General features: G+C 41.4%; 1 protein-coding gene across 1 annotated transcript in view; it reads left to right on the top strand.

Annotated features, from left to right (window-relative positions):
* Positions 1–656: 656 nt before the first annotated feature.
* Positions 657–18,139, top strand: part of chd7 (chromodomain helicase DNA binding protein 7) — an 83,251-nt gene continuing 65,768 nt past the window's right edge. The window contains exon 1 of the mRNA XM_073490562.1: positions 657–964. The gene's annotated coding sequence lies outside the window, so the exon portion shown is untranslated. The remainder of the gene's footprint in view (positions 965–18,139) is intronic.

Below are 18,139 nucleotides of genomic sequence, written 5' to 3' on the forward strand. Positions count from 1 at the left end.
GCCGCTGGTCACAAGGCTCTATTACTTATACTTCATCATTAATGTTGGTCTGACTGCAGCCATTCCACTCACAGCATAAACTTTTAGCAAACTCTTTAACAATTGATCATCAATACATACATCCATACTGTGTATACATGAGTCTGTTCCCTGACACGACAAAGACTGAACTTTTTCTTTACCATCATCCTCAACATGAAGAATAGAAACTTAAAGCAGCAGGACAGATGGGTAAAACAAAACAATTAGACTCAAACTTTATTTTTTGTATTAATTTATGTATTTATGGGAGCATTTATTAATAAAAATTCATTTTTTGAGATCATTTTTCAAACTGAACTGTGATTAATGTACATTTCCCTGGTCAGGAACAGTGTTCTGTCTATACTGGTTCATACTGGGCTTCCACACAGGTTCCTGTCTTGTGTCATAAAGTCTTTACATTAATGCAATTTTAAAATATACAAAGAAATTGAATTTTATACCCACATATTGAAACACCGAACCACAGTCCATTTGACGGCCATGTGGATCCGTACCATCCCCACATAAGAAGTCACAGAGAGCGTCACGCGGGCACGACGGGGTCAGTGACCGCGCACGCCGCTTGTTTATCTGTATGAGAGGTCCTCGGGAGCGCGCCCCCCCTGGCCGAGGAAGGTGAGCGAGTGTCTGGAGGGGAGGACTCGGGAGCGCGACCAGCCGAGGGATCGATCGGATTAAACTCGATTTGAGTGAAATTAACACAAAGGAGAGAAGAGACACGCACACTTGTCGGCGAGGTCGCAGATGCGAAACACGCCGGAGAAATATTTCATGAAATACAAACTTGAACTTTTTTCCTCTGTTATTTTTATTTCCAACGTAAAAGGACCACGGTGGATTTTTTTCAAGCGAGCGGAGATACGAGCCCACTAACGAGGAGTTGATTTGATAAAAAGCCCGAAGTGACCGAGCTTGTTGGGTAAGCTAACAAATCCTCCTTTGACTGAGTGCATTTTAAATGTTATCCAGCAGAACTGAGTGTCTGTGTGATAGTTTATTGTGGCCGCTAAATGAGAATTAAACCCGTTTCACTTATATCCTTTCTTAATAGTAAGTTTTCCATACTTTTTCAACGCAATCGGACTGTAATCCGGCGACTGAGTTGTGTTTTCAGCCCGATGGGCACTTCATTCATGGCTAACTCGCTGGAAAGCTGCCGGTCAGGACTGCCAGTTTCTCTCGCTCGTGTTTTATTTTCTCATTTCAGCAGAAAGTCATTGAAGGTCTATGTAACGTTAGCTGCCATGCCGACATGCTAACAATAGCAAATTTAGCTTTGCCACTCGCTGCATCGCACAGACACACACACACACACACACACACACACAGACACGCACAACAGTCCCACTAGTTAGTTGAAAAGTGGAAAGAAAAATTTGCAGCCCAACACAAACAGAGCCCCTCTCTGCTGCTCTGAGTCCATTCCCCCGACAACTTGTTGAATTTTGTGGTATGAAACATGGACTTTATAAGAGTGAGTGTTAGCCCAGTTAGCTAATTGTGTTGAGGCTTCTGTGAGACACGAGGTGGCTCGAGCGTAGAGGTGAGTCACTGGCCGACTGAATGAGCGGAGCTCTGAGGGAGATTCCCAGAGGAGAATACTGGGCATATATCGCCAAAAACGCTTCGACTGTGTTGAAATCAGATGTTTCCACTCAAAAGTATGCACAATAGTTGTATTTCCATTGAATACTTGTGTTTTTATTGAAGGGGGATAGTGTCCGTAGTAGACGCTAGTTTTATTGGACGGAAGGGACAGATCAGTGGAGGAGAGGGGGGAGCTGTGAGGCCAGGCGGTCATTCCATACAACCGTGTTTTTCACGTTGTTTCTTTCATATTTTAAATTACCAAACCCTCTTTAGTATGTACGAAAAAGACTGTGGATCTTACATACAGCTTTGGAGTAGAGAGAAAAGTGTATAACTTGAATAAAAACCGAGATGAGCGAATCGTTCCTTGGTTCGGAACGACGTGCGAAATACCGCTGATAGGCTAATTAGCCGTGCTAGCGGCTGGAGGTTAGCCCAGCGCTAGGACACAGAAGTTCAGCTAGCCTGTTAGCCACTTCTCATCCCTATTGTGTACTGGCGAAGACCACTTATTGCCCACCCCCACCAATACCCCCGAGCAAGCCATTAATCTGCTCGGGGCGGTTATCAGTCGGTGCGAAAAGAAAATTAACTTTACAAATCTTTCTCTTCACTTTTTGTCGATGTTAGCGAGCAAAGTATCGCCACGTCTTTTCCGCGTTTTAGCTTTTGTTAAGAAAGCAGGTTTGCGTGTTTCATTGTATCCGGTGACCGAAGTTTTGCGGCCACTACGGATCCACTTGATCCTCGATGAGGACAAAATACCGCTCAGAACACCTGCCGGGTCCGTGTACTGATCCATAGTTACAGCATCACATCTTTTACACGACACAACAAACGTTTGTATTTTCCTTGTTTACAGTCTGACTTTTCTGTCTGTGTTTCTTGTGCTTATGTCCTCTTTCCCCCATTATGTGTCCTGTAATTGGTCAACTTGTATACTGGTCACCCTGCTACTCTCACCAAACTTTGGATGCTCTGCCTCAGGGGAGAAAAATCCCACACAAAGCTGCCGTTCATTCTCACACGGTGCTTTATTCACAGTCTGACATGTTGAGTGAGGATCGTTATTCTTCCTCCTGTCTGCCGTGGAGCCAGGAGCTGCTACTCCCACCACCTTGTGTTTGTGAGCCAAGATGGCAGCTAGTAATGTTTAGCGGGCCACTGAGCTAGAGATAAGAGGCCCGACCACACACACACACACACACACACACACACACACACACACACACACACACACACACACACACACCAGATGTTCAGCACTACTTGGTCTCTCCCGTTTGTTTCTGTCTTTTCTTGTGGTTTGGTGGGGAGGCAGTTGGTCTGAGCTGAAGCTTGGGCACAAAGTTAAATGTTCCCTCATTTGAATTGCATTAACAACTCTGTTCAAACATTTGTATTTTATGTACTTAATATATATTTCAATGGTTTCATGCTTGCAGATTAGTGCCATTTTGAATCTTTTCAGGAGTGAAGCCTGGTTTTGAGTCCAAACTCAACAGGGCTTTCCTGGAAGTTGTGACCTTGGAGTTGCTTGTCTAAACTTCGACTGGTTGGCCTTCGAATCAGAAAATCATTTTGAGGAATAGAGAAATATGGGTGCAGAGTAAAACAGGCATTACCATTTAAAACTAGAAGACAAAGTGTAAATGCTGCTTAATAGTTTCAAGAACAATCACGTTGCCATACGGTACTCTTTGGATGTAAGTAGGTCAATTTAACTGCCTGAAACAAAGGCTGGTTCCTTTTTTGAAAATATTACAATGTTTTGTTCGTCCTGTATGCTCCAGACCACAAAAACCTACAATATGTAGATTTCTGTCATGCCGTTTCCCATTTTCAGCTCAGTCCCCCGACATGGCCTCTAACACAGCCAGGGAACTCCCGGCCTCCTTACCCCCGGCTTAAGTTGCAGGGAGACAACACGTGCTAGAAACTCGTACCCTACAAAATACAACATTAAGATTTGACAGTTAATTGAGATTTCACAGGATGGAGCAATTCAGTTTTCAGTGTAGCATCCATTCAGTGATGCTCGTTCACCACATATATAAAATGTGATAATGTAAAGTGTCTTTGAGTATCATGAAAAGCACTAAGTAAAATGTATTACTGTTATTATTAGTATGTCACCACTATCTTATCTAAACACATTTAAATAACATTTACGACCATAAAGATTCAACCATTCACTGTATATAGGCCTTGGTCCTTCAGGCAGTTTAGCTTTTGGAAGAATGAAGGAAACACTTGATTTTGAACAGGTGTCCATCAATGTGTCATGTGTTTGAATAAGCTGTTCCCTGCTATTTTGACCAATGCATCATTAGTGTGACCAGCCTTGGTTATCTAAACCTTTCACTCATTATGTGCCACTCTCTACTGACGTGTGTGTGTGTGTGTGTGTGTGTGTGAGTGTGAGAGAGTGTGTGTGTGTGTGAGAGTGTGTGTGTGTGTGTGTGTGTGTGTGTGTGTGTGTGTGTGTGTGTGTGTGTGTGTGTGTGTGTGTGTGAGAGAGAGTGTGTCAGTTGTGCCCCTGATGGCATGCAGAGAGCACTATAATTTGTCACTGAAAACACTGATGTTGTCGTACTCTGCTTGTGAAAATGGCCATCGTTAACGTCTGTGTCCATCCCATCTTAGTTTACTCTGCTGGTTATCTTTTGTACATATTCAAACTCCCTTTATAAACTGACTTTGCTCATGACTTTGCAAACTATTGTTTACCCCTCAGTTTCTATTTATTTAAAATCCCCTGTCAGTTCATTCTGTTCACTGTTGTAGTTTTGTGGCTGTTAACGTCTTCAACTTCTTCAGAGTGTACATTTTTATAATATTGGTTTTGGAGGCATCTCTATCACCCTTATTTCTTCCAAATCTGAATGAAATTACACTTCCTCTTATTGAATTATTAGTTCAAATATCTCAAAACCAGTCACATTAAAAACAGTTGAGTGTATATGTCGATGTGGATTTATCTGAAGGGAAGCTGTAGCTCTGTGATCGGGGCTTTGATTTGTTTTTCTCCGGAGGCTGATGGGATGTTCATATCAAAAGCACATTTTTACTGGACAAATTGCTTTACATGAACAATGCTGCTCAGTAAATGGAATTGCCAAACAAAAAGTAAAAACCCTGGCACCTCAAAGTAATATATTTTAACTTTCTAAAATAAGTTGCTTTAAATGGTTGAAGGGCAGAATTTTCAGCAAATTGTCCTGAAATCTTCTATAATCTGTTTCATCAGAAGTTAGTTTTTGGTCAATTACTAAAATGTCTTGTAACGTTGTCCTCAAATTTTACAGTAAACTGTCCTCAAAGCGAAAGCTGAGCAGCACCTTCACCTTTTGGTGTTTTTCATTGTGAATACTTGTTCTTAGCACTTTTTCTTAGGTTGTGCTGCCATAAGCAGCTGATTCGTAGAGGTCTTCAGAGGCTGCAGCACTCAGTTGTACTTTTTTAGCAACATAAAGAATCCAACCATGTAATGTATATTTATGGTATTTTCAGAGTTGCATGTGACATTCCTGAAAAGACACAGCTGCTGATCTTTAATAAAAGCCAACTTGGAAGGCTCCTGATATAGAAACTGAAAGCTGATAAATCTTTGAGTTCTGTCATATGTTTAAAGTTGCAAACACATTCTATATCGTCAACATTGAAATTGGTTAGAAAAAGCACAATGACCAGGCTAGATATAGGCCAGGCCACACAATAGCATCATATCACATACATACAGGGTTACTCGTATACAGCCGTTTTCATTTATTTATTTGAATTATTATATGTTTTTTTTATGTACTTGTATAAGATTGGTACTCGGTATCTGCCAAACCGCAAGTTCAGGTCACAGTATCTGGAAGAAAAAGATGGTATCAGAACAGCTTTCGGTGATATAACATTAACATTTACATACTTGGGAGGAATTGTGACAATATTTCTATGAGGTCACTGCAGATTTGACCAACTAGACTTTCCTGAATCCTTTCCACATGGCCGTTAGTTTTCTGGTCAGATATCTGATTTGAAAAGTATTCACAAACCTTCCCTCCTTGTCAGCAGGGAAAATTGTGTATTTTAGTGGTGGTGACTCTGACAACAGGCTTAAAGCCCAATACTGACCTGACTTTTTGTTCCCGGTGTAAGGTATATAGCACCTGATGCTTCTCTGCTTCTGTTATACAGTTACGTGGTGAAAGGCTGGTGTTGGGTATCTGAGCCAGAGGACTGGTCTTTGTTAGGGTGGCCATTTTGTCTCCTGTCATCATGTGTCGTGGATGGCAGCCCTCTTAGCAGGGATGAGAAGTGGTGCTGTTGTTTGTCTCCATCTCTTTCATCTTGCCACCTATCACTCCACCTCCACCCCTCACCCACTCGCCCACCCCTCTCCCCACGCCCATGCATGTGCTCCCTCCTCTTCTTTCTACTCTTCATTCTCACCCTTTCTATCTCTTTCTGTCTCTCCATCTTTGCCTGCCTGTCTGTTTCCTTCCCTCTCTTCACCTCCCCTCCCTCCAGTCCTCTCATTTCCAGCCAAAAGGTTACTGGGGGTCTTTAGCACCGTGGTGACATTCAAAGCTGAGTGCCATCACTGTTGCTCTCGCTCTCTCTCATCCCTCCCTCATACCTGTCTCTCCTTCTGCCCCCTCCTCTGCACTCGCCTCCCCCATCCCCCCATCCTCCTCCTGCAGCGAGGGCCTTCTGGACCAAGTGCTGTGCCTAGAAGAGAGGCTGGCATTAATACAGCTCTCAAATGTCTGTGTGTGGGCTGTATGTGTTTTCTGTGCCGTGATAGAGGAGACGGCCTGTCAAGTACATCTCTGACCCATACGTGTGCGTACCTTTTAATCTATCCGTGACCTCCTCCCGGTGCTGATGTGTAATATGTCCTGTTGTTCCTCTTCATCCTTCAGCTCTCTTCCACGATCGGACGTTACTGCTGCTGAGAAACGAATAAGCAAAGCTAAAAACCCAGGACACTCCACTGGAAATATGTGGGAGTTTTGTGTCATCCGCTGCTGATGAATTAAATCGCTGAAAAGTGGCACCACGAAAATCTCATCAGCTTCCCTGAGCACGGCGTGGTTTAATGGCAGTGTTGTGGCATGCGTGTATCCTTCCACCTCCATCACCAGTTCTCTTGTTAGAGTGATTCACATGGCTGATGAAAGGTTAGAGCTGTTTGCTCGTGGAATCAACATCCCGTTAGGAAGATGATCTCTTGGGAGACGGTCCACACCTGCTTGTCCCAAGGGCTAAAAGGGCATGTCAAAAGCAGTGATTGATTAAGGAGATGCTGGGTTAACCTGGTCTATACTGTGTGTGTGTGTGTGTGTGTGTGTGTGTGTGTGTGTGTGTGTGTTTTATGTCTCACATAAAGGGATAGTTCAGTGTTTTCAGGGAAATTGATTATAAAAACTTTCTTTGGCGACTCTTTCTGATCTAAAAATGCAAATGAAGGCCAAGAACTCTCTGGAAACATTTCTGAGAAACAAGAACATCACAAAGTTTCTTCTCTGCACAGGGATGACAAATCTCTCAACAGCCCCAAACCACTGGTGGGTTTGGACTCCAGCATGTAATGAAACCTGTAGTTTTGGAGAAGTCTTCCCCCTTTTGATAGTTTGTCAGGAGCTGTAGGGGTTTCCCCAAAGGCAAAGACTGGTAATGGGCCTCTGTGATAACCCATGTGCATCACAGAGCAACGGTTTCCCCTCACCTGCAACAGTTTGATCTGATTTTCATTTAGGTTCACACTGCATCCAATTTTTAATGTTCAAATGTCACTGTTGAAATATTCACATGAACAAAGAGCAGTGAAAAAAAATCCAGAGATATATGATCTGATGATATGACCCTAACCGTCTTAAATGAATGGGACTAGAGCTGTAACGATTATGCAATAAAAGAAAATTAATTAATTTATTTTATTATTTTGATAATTGATGTAATCATATAAGATATTTCTTTTTATAATTTTTTTTGGAACAGAGCCTCTGTATACGTGATGTGTGCTCTACCAACTGAGCCATTGTGGCGCCCCATTTAAGTTATTTTTAAAGCAAAAATGTCAAACATTTGCTGATTCCAGCATCTTAAATATGAGGAGTTGTTGCTTTCCTTCATCACTTATGGCATTAAATGAAGAGTATTTGAGTTTTGGTATGTTGGTCAGTAGAAGTTGACCGATTAATTGGTTTGGCCGATTAATTAGTGCAGATTGGACCTTTTTTACAAACCATTGTTATCAGAAATCAGAAATCAGAAATCCTTTATTTGTCCCGCAAATGGGGAAATTCCTTAGTCACAGCAGCCAAAGGACAGTTATCAGCTGAACTTGGCTCCAGAAGGTGCCGATGGCTGCACAGCCTCCACCGACCGCACGACGGAGTAGTACCATTTTGCAGGAAGGATACGCTGAGCCAATCATCATCATTTGAGGGCCACGTATGCTGAAAATACAGCATTTTTCTCAGTAGATATATTTCTGATGGGGCTATTGACATGAACTTGTCACCAGATGTCGGTAACAACCCAATTAATCCACACATACAAAGAAATCAAAACATGTATATCCATAAATTAAGTTATGTGTAATAAAGTGGATTGACACAGGGAAAAAGTATTCAACACGCTTACTGAAATTTATTTAATACTTAGTAGAAAAGCCTTTATTGGTTTCCACACAAACCGTCTTCAAATCTTGAAGGTTCCGGGGGCTTCTTCTATGAACTCTGATCTTCAGTTCTTTCCATAGATTTTCAATTGGATTCAGGTCAGGTGACTGACTGGGCCATTCTAGCAGCTTTATTTTCTTTCTCTGAAACCAATTGAGTTTCCTTGGCTGTGTGTTTGGGATCATTGTCTTGCTGAAATGTCCACCCTCGTTTCATCTTCAGCATCCTGGTAGATGGCAGCAGATTCTTATCAAGAATGTCTCGGTACATTTCTCCATTCATCCTTCTTTCAATTATAAGTCTGCCAGAACCATATGCTGAAAAACAGCCCCACACCATGATGTTCCCACCTCCAAACTTCACTGTTGGTATAGTGTTTTTGGGGTGATGTGCAGTGCCATTTGTCCTCCAAACATGGTGTGTGCTATGACATCCACAGAGTTCAATTTTGGTCTCATCTGACCAGACTATATTCTCCCAGTATTTCATAGGCTTGTCCAAATGTTGTGCAGCAAACTTTAAACGAGCTTCAACATGCTTTTTCTTCAACAGTGGAGTCTTGTGCGGTGAGCGTGCACAGAGGCCATGGTGGTTGAGTGCATTACTTATTGTTTTCTTTGAAACAACTGTACCTGCTAATTTCAGGTCTTTCTGAAGCTCTCCGTGAGTGGTCCTTGGCTCTTGGACAACTCTTCTGATTATTCTTTTGACTCCTCTGTCAGAAATCTTGCGAGGAGCACCTGGTCGTGGCCGGTTTATAGTGAAATGATGTTCTTTCCACTTCCAGATAAGGGCCCCAACAGTGCTCACTGGAACATTCAGAAGTTTAGAAATACGTCTGTAACCAATGCCGTCAGTATGTTTTGCAACAATAAGGTTGCAAAGGTCTTGAGAAAGCTCTTTGCTTTACCCATCATGAGATGCCCATTGTGTGACACCTTGGTAATGAGAAACCTTTTTATAGGCCATCAATTAGAATTAGGACTAAACCAGCTGATATTAATTTGCACTGATAGGGGGCAGGATTGCTTTCTAAATACTGACAGATTTCAGCTGGTTTCTTGGCTTTCCATGCCTTTTTGCACCTCCTTTTCTTCGTGTTCAATACTTATTCCCTGTGTCATTTCACTTTATTACACATAACTTAATTTATGGATATACATGTTTTGATTTCTTTGTATGTGTGGTTTACTTGGGTTGTCACCGACATCTGGTGACAATTTCATGTCAATAGCCCCATCAGAAATATATCTACTGAGAAAAATGTTGACGCTTTCAATACTTATTTTCCCCGCTGTATGTGTGCATGTGATTGACTCCTGATAATCTAAAGTACTGATGTCTGTTAACGTGATATGAAGCAGCCATACAAGTGTGAATTGCTAATAAAATTTAATGTCACATTTTTCAGTGTAGACTAAGAGACTAACGTTACATCAGAGATATTTTTGTTCATAAAGTAATTCTCCACTTCCACACATAACTCTGGCGATAGGGTTAGAAAATATAGGCTAACGTTACCGGGGTAACGCTAAACGTTGGATCGGCTGATTTTACTGGAGGCTGACGAGTGTGGCATTCAAGTCATATCTAGTCTCACATGGCCAGACCCCTCTCATCTGACCTGTTTTCAGTTTATTCTCCCCACAAGTTATCTAGTCTTAACAGATAACAAAACGCCATCACCTTGTCCACGATGGAGACAGGACACTGAAGGCAGCCAGGCAGGAACAGAAACCATTCTGTTAACGTTACTTTACTTCATACTGTACTTACCAAATATTCCAGCCACGTAACATCCATCCATTCATGAAATGAAATCGAACACTTTAGGATCCTCCTCACCTCGGTAATATGTACAAACATTAATGGTTTGTTGACAAGAGTTCAATCTTCATTGGTTGTCATCCTGAAGGGGTCAGTGTACGTCATCTGACCTGAGCTGAATTTGGGTCACACGCTACAGCAGTCTCCAATGAGTTAAACAGAGGTTGAACAGATCTCTTGTATGAGTGGAGTTGAGTTATAGATATAGTATATAGCTCTGACCAAAAACCTTTTTGTTTCAAGGCCGAGAGCACAATTGTCAGTGCTCAGAAAATTCTGATATTTTGTCTAGACAAAATAATCAAAAAATGAGGTGTTTGACCAATCAGGGCCGATATTCAGCATTTTCCAATTATCAGGGATTTTTCTGTCAGATTGCAGATAAAATAAACTAATCTAAAAATGTGCTACTTTGTCTGTGATGCAACATCCTCTCACAATATTCTGTCCACAACAATATCTGATTGGGAACACATCACGATTAATAGCATATAAACTAAATAATCTAAATCTGCAAAGTAACTAGTAGCTACATTTATCAAATAAATGTAGTGGTAAGGAAGTATTAAGCAGAAGAAAAAGGAAATACTCAAGTTAAGTACCTCAAAATTGTACTTAGAACAGTACTTGAGAAAATTATATCAGTCCCAAATATTGGTTTTCAGTCTCCTTGATTTCTAATAATTGATATCGGACGAGAAAAAACCATATTGGTCAATGCCTACTCAAAATATTTAATTGTGTAGGGATTTTGAACTGGTGATGAAGCCAAACATGCAGTGAATTCTTGGATCCAAAGTGCAGCAAAAAAATTGATCCCCACAGTTCTAGAGAGGTGTGAGAGGCATCACTCTAGCTAAAGCTATACTTTTAAGTCATGAGCGTCTTAGAATTAAAACATTTTCATGGACTTTGCTGCCTATAAAGCCTGTCGTCATCAGCCAGCATTGTAAATACATTTTTTTGTCCATCACTATCTGGTGACGTCGAGTAGATGTGTAGAGGAGACCAGTCAGCTGGTCACAAGGGTGTTTTTATATGGCATTTCACAGCTATTTGAAGGGCAGTAAATCCTTTCGTTCTATCATCATCATCAAGTTCAGATGAGAGCCTTGAGTTGGTTGGATATGTGACAGCTTTTCAAGAACCACAGCAGTGTAATTTACCTAGGGCTGCAACTAACTTTTATTTTCATTGTCATAATTTGTTGACTAATCGATTTGTTTGCTCTATACAATGTCAGAAAATGGTGAGAAATTGTTTTCCAAAGCCCAAGATGACTATCTCAAGTGCTTGTTTTCTTTTGTCCAAAACCCGACAATAATCAGTTTACAGTTATGACAGTATGATTAATTGTTGCAGCTAAGCACTATATCAAACATAGTCCTGGTTCAAAACAACTTCGATACTGTTTGACTTTCAAGATGGGACAGTATGAATGGATTTTCCATGGTGGTGTGCAAAAATTTAAACTGCATTCATTCTTCTGACTTTGAAGGGCTGGCCTTATCTAAAATGTTTCAAAAATTGCAGAAAACTTGAGTCCCATCAGTAAGGCAGAGAATTCACACAATAACAGATTGTGTAAAAGTATTTATTTAGTCTCTTATCCTTGTTTGCACATACACATCTGCATCTGCACCTCAGCTTGAAACACACTTTCAGATGCAAATGTTTTTTTAAAAAAAAATTCTTTGAGTCTCTCTCTCTCTCTCCCCCTCCTCCCTCTCTCTCTCTCTCTCTCTCTCCCTCTCTCTCTCTCTCTCCCCCTCTCCCTCTCTCCCTCTCTCTCTCCCTCCCCACGAGCAGGTTCCTTCACCCCCTGTGGCCTACTTCTCTCCCTCTTCTTCTGCTGTGCCTGTCTCTGGGTCAGCCTCTGTGTCCTCTGGGATCAGACTGGGAGCCGGCCAGTGGTTTTCCTACCACATGGTAAAGGCAGGGAACAGATTGGATAAACACAGCCTTTCCCTGCTGACCAACTCCTCCCCGAAACACACGCACATAGCCCAACATGCACACTATACACACAGACACACAGACACACACTAACAGACACTGTCCATTAACGAAGCAGCCGTGCATAAAATAACCAGATTTTCTCCAGCTTCACTGCTTCACTCTTTTTTTCTCTTGCTTTCTTGCCCCCCCCTCCCCCCCCCCCTCCTCCTCTTCCTTCCTTCCGGGCCTCAAATCCAGCCCCAAACACACACGGCCCTGCATCCCCTCACTTGAGCGTAATTACCCACACAGCTAGCCAGCTCCTGCGTGCTGTCCTCCATTTGGGAACAAAGGTATAAATTATAGCGGTTTAGATCCTGGTTGCAATGGGAGGTGGGTGGATGCACACGTGCTCTCAGAGGAAGAGGGAGATCACTCACTTCCTCAGGAGCCTGTTGAGGTTGTTCAGAGCTTCTGGTGGAGTTTGTTACTTTGGCTGCGTTCTGTCTGTCTCTGTCTCTCTCTCTCTGTCTTTCTCTCTCTGTCTCTGCCTGTCTCTCAATTCAATTCAAAGAGGCTTTATTGGCATGAAAGTTTTAACAACAATGTTGCCAAAGCATCTGTCCAAACACTCGGACAGAACACAACAAACAACATGAACACCAACACAACATCAAGATTGATTTACATTAATTATATATACAGTATATACAGTATCTCTGTCTCTCTCTCTCTGTCTGTCTCTCTGTCTCTTTCTGTCTCTGTCTGTCTCTCTCTGTCTCTCTGTCTCTGTCTGTCTCTCTCTGTGTCTGTCTGTGTCTCTGTCTGTCTCTCGTGTCTCTGTCTCTGTGTGTCTCTCTCTCTGTCTGTCTCTGTCTCTCTCTGTCTCTCTGTCTCTGTCTCAATTCAATTAAATTTTTCAATTCAAAGGGGCTTTATTGGCATGAAAGTTTTACAACAATGTTGCCAAAGCATCAAAACACAACTTGTCCAAACATTCGGACAGACCATAACAAATAACAACACAAACACAACACCAAGATTGATTTACATTAATTATATATACTCTGTGTGTGTGTGTGTGTGTGTGTGTGTGTGTGTGTGTGTGTGTGTGTGTGTGTGTGTGTGTGTGTGTGTGTCATTCACTGTCCCTCAGGTTGTGGCATGTTGACACATTGGGCAGCAAGATATGTCTCTCTCTGTCTCTCTCTCTGTCTCTCTGTCTCCGTCTCTGTGGAAACATGGTGTTGTTGACATGGCAGAGATTTCCTGTAGTAAAGCCTGGAGGCTACAGACAGTTTAGCTGCCAAACTTTAAACAGCACAGACAGGACTGCATTGAGCTGCTGTTGGCTAATCTCTCTTCCTCCTTTCACCCCACACTAACACACTGCATACACACTGCATACACACAGTGAGCCATTTGGTCAAGCATGATGCAACAAATTAGTCTCCTTACCCAGGTGCAGCAGTCTGACGTCAAGAGTGTGACAACAGCATGCTGTGCTTGTTTTTCCTTCTCCTCCAGTTTTTATTGGTTGATCACAGATGAACTTTAAAAGGTGCATATCACTCCCTACTGTATTGGAGTACAGCACATTCTGCACAACTAAGTTAATAAAAGCAATTTGGCTTCACATTATAGGCTATAATTTCACTGATAGGGATATATAGTCAGATATGTCACACATCCATATTCCAGCTACACAGTACTGTGATCAGCTGTCCAGTACTCTGAACAGACACCTATGTGTAAGTTTCAGCATAAGACTTATGTTGATGGGGTTGGAAATGATGAGTGTTTTCATTAGAGTTCCTCTTTGGGTTTCTGTTAAATGAAGACCCATCTCTACTGCACTACAGTGAATGACTGTGTAATGCCACTGGCTGCCAGAAAAACCATTCAGTGGCTCTAACTTGGCAGTGATATTCTGTGGTTTCGGCTCGGCTGAATGCTTGGCCCTGATAATGGTGGTTTGACAGAGCTGCACAGTTGGTGTGAATTCCACGGCCTAGCTGGCTCACTTATCAAGTCAGCTAAAACTATACGTGTTAGAGCCACTCAGTGATTACTTATGGTTTCAGGTGAGGTGGAACTTGTGGAGCTGTAAATTATTTTGTTAAACACACAGACACATGTGCCTGCCTCCAGCAGTGTCAGAACCAAACCCTTTTCATATTTTTTCTGACTTTGTTTAAATGAGGTAATAAAACTGTCGGCCACCCAGAGGTCAAAGTCCTGATACATTATCTCAGGTTTTATTTAGAGACATGGTTTGCTTGGGGTTACAAAACACAGGAAAGAGAAGGATGGGGCTTGTCCCTCTCATTCTGAAACTGTTAGGTGCTTTTGTTACATCTGTATCTGTTTTGTAAATTGAATGTTTTTCAAGCAACAGCATGGCTTCAGTTTTAAATGTGAGAATTCACTGCTTTTCTTTACTGTTATGTAGTAAGATTAAGAAACATTTGAAGACATCACCTTGAGCTCTAGCATGTTCTGAAGGGAGTTTCTCACAGGTTTCTGATGTTTTATAGACCAAAGCATTAATCAGTTAATTGAGAAAATAATCTGCAGGTTAAGGTAACATTATGCAAGAATTGGTATTTTTGGTGACTTGGTGCCCATCTAGTCTCGACAAGATTTACTCTTGTCTGGGCACTTGCTCCATCACACTCAATTCAATTCAATTTAAAGGGGCTTTATTGGCATGAAAGTTTCAATAACAATGTTGCCAAAGCATCAAAATACAATTTGTCCAAACATTCTGACATAACACACTAAACAATAATATGAACTCTTGAACTCTAAAACACTCCTTTTGTCTTCTGCGTCTTCCAATAATGTCCCCTCCATCTCTTTGCCCCTGTCACAAGTCTGTACTGAAATGCAACCTAGCTTCTTGTTGTAACTACCTGGACACTTGCTCGTGTGTGTGATGCAGTAAAGTGTTACACACTCATTGCGGAAAAGAGGAAAAGAGACCATCAGCTAGAAGATTGGCTACTTATGTATAACTAAAACAGTTATTCTTAATGCCAGTCATGGGGTCCAATTACAACTTATATGGTTTCAATGAGTAATAGATGAGAAAATGTATTCATGGCGGAGTGCTGAGGATAAATTGAGGTAAGAAACTGCTCTGTAGTCTGGTGGCACAGTACAACACTAAAAGAAGTTTACTTGGATTCACTTTTGTCCAAAGAGGCCACCAGACTCCACAAAAAATGAAAGTTCTTTGTTTCAGCTTTAATAGTTTCCTTTTGTTAAGAAACATCTTCTTGTATTCCTCCAGCTTTCTGTATTATGTGACATTTCAGGCATACTTTATCTAAATGTGTACAGATTCACTTAACTCTGATATAGACCTTTTTCACGGAAGCCATATTGACATGAAATAGAAGGTAAACACAGGTTTAATTAATGACAGTTAATGAAGGCGCCTTTCCGTTTAGTGCAGCGGAGAGTTACTAGTGAGCCAACATGCACAATAGCAGCACCATGACTCTGTTTGACCTGAATGGAACAGAATCTTAATTAGTGTCATTGGTAACACCTGTGTTTACCCTACTGTTTTATGTCAAAATGGCTGCTGTGAAAAAAGGTCTATTGTGGTATGTCTCGAAACACCTATCTGCAAATTAATCTGTTTCAGATAAACAGTCCAATACTCTGTACTTAACTGATACGGACACTATGTAAGTTTTCATGCCATGACAACAACATGAATGACTAATATGTTGTATGTTATGTATAATTATGCAGCAGAGGGCAATCCACTTAATGATGTGCTTGGAATCACGTGTGGGGAAAATGCTATTGGTGCACCACTAATAATGGAGAGGAGGAAAGGCCTTCTCACACAGGCAATGGCGATTTTTTTTGTTCGTTTTAAGTCGAGACATTATCTTCTTTCAAGTTGACCCATGTTGTTTAAAGCTTGAGTCTGTACAGGCTGTCATATCTGGAAACACTGATAAACATCAGTGTGGTCTTGTGAAACCACATAAGTGATCACAACTTCTCAGTTGTTTTACTTAATCTTTTCTTAATGTCATTGGGTAGTTTACTGAATTTGTGTTGGACTGTAGAATAGGAGCCTTAGGGCCTGCTGTGCTGCTAATAATACATACCTATGTTAACCACCTTGTATTGTAGCCCATGCTGAAGGTTAAGAGGCAGATGAAATAGCAGTCATACTTGGGTGAAGGGCTGCAACTAATCCATCAATAAATTTTCTCATTTCATTAAAAAATGACAAAGAAAAAAAAGTGACCTATTTAGATTGTATGACCAATAGTCAAAAACCAATATATAAATGTATGGTTTAATATCATTGAAGACTAAGAAAACCAGAACGTATTCACATTTGAGAAGCTGGGACCCGTGAACAACTATTTTTGCTTAAAACGAGTTAAACGATTAATCAGTTTCACTTTCTGTCACTGTACCAATCGATTGACTAATTGTTTCAGCTCTACTGTAATAAATAATAAATATAATAATAAATGATTAGGTGTGTGAATCTTTGGGAACCTCACTATTCGATCTTATTATGATTCCAGGTTTTCTGATTCGATCGAGAATCAATTCTCAATCCAGATTGATTCACGTTGAATGATGAAATTTGAAAAACGATCTAAATCAAATCAGTTTTATTTATATAGCCAAAAAATCTCAATCACATTGCATCAGTGTGCTTTACAATTACATTGAACGACATTGTGTCTTTAGACCCCTATTGGAGTAAGGAATATGTTAAAAAAGTTAACAGCATTAATTAATGACTGAAATAATTTGAAAGCATGCATGTCTGTATGTGGATTATAAAATAAGGCCTTTCTGCTGTACTGTTGGCTGGGTCCATCGTGCGAGACTCTCTGAGATGTGATACAGGAACGTTAGTGTAGCATTGCCAAGGAAACAAAAGCAACATGTCCAACAGTGTTCACCTGGTGAGACGGCTTGGTGGAACCTGTGCAGACGACGAGGATGCTAGTAAAGCTAGCACTAGCAAGAACACACACGAAGATTAAACACTTTTTCCAGCCATAACTTAGCCGCAACTCGGTGGGTCAAAGGTAATCACAGCATCTATAGCACATTTTATTGCTAAGGACTTACGACCTGTCTGCTTTTGAACGTGTTGCTGTCAATAGCTGTATTCTGTGACTGCTGGTAGTACTGCACACTGTTAACTGTCATTGTCTACTGACATTATGTACTGAATTGAACCATACTGCACACTGTTAACTGTCTACTGACATTATGTACTGAATTGAACCATACTGCACGCTGTTTACTGTCTACTGACAGTTGTTGTACAGTGCACACTGTTAAGTTAATCCAACTTTTGAGTTGGTTATCAGTAGTAAACATTTGTCTGATTGTTAATCATAGGTCTGAGTTTATACACTGGTTATCATTAGGAAGCAGAGGATACAGACAGTCAGGGACATCCAGTTCAGAGAGGTCCAATGTAGACAGATCCAGCTCAAAGAGACCCTGCTCATTGAGATTGAGACTATATGCCTCATCCTTTTATGAGATTTGGCATCTAAAGCGGCACACTGACCGTTCACCTAATTCCCTCTGCAGAGGCAGCTGGGCCTCAATGCTTGTGTGTGTGTGTGTGTGTGTGTGTGTGTGTGTGTGTGTGTGTGTGTGTGTGTGTGTGTGTGTGTGTGTGTGTACGTGTGTGTGTACGTGTGTGTGTACGTGTGTGTGTACGTGTGTGTGTACGTGTGTGTGTGTGTACGTGTGTGTGTGTGTGTACGTGTGTGTTTGTACGTGTGTGTTTGTACGTGTGTGTTTGTACGTGTGTGCGCGTGTGTGTTTGTACGTGTGTGCGCGTGTGTGTGCGCGTGTGTGTACGTGTGTGTGTGTGTGTGTGTGTGTACGTGTGTGTGTGTGTACGAGACGAGAGCTCAAGCTTGGCTGAAACTGCAGATGAAGTGCTACAGAAAGTCCAAGAACCAAAGCTGAGGAGAGCAGAACACTTGTCTTTTCCATGAAGAAGGTTTAACCCAGAAATTGGAGAGATGGTCAACACTAGAGAG

Source organism: Pagrus major, chromosome 21 (assembly GCF_040436345.1).
Source record: "Pagrus major chromosome 21, Pma_NU_1.0".
Taxonomy (NCBI): Eukaryota; Metazoa; Chordata; class Actinopteri; order Spariformes; family Sparidae; genus Pagrus; species Pagrus major.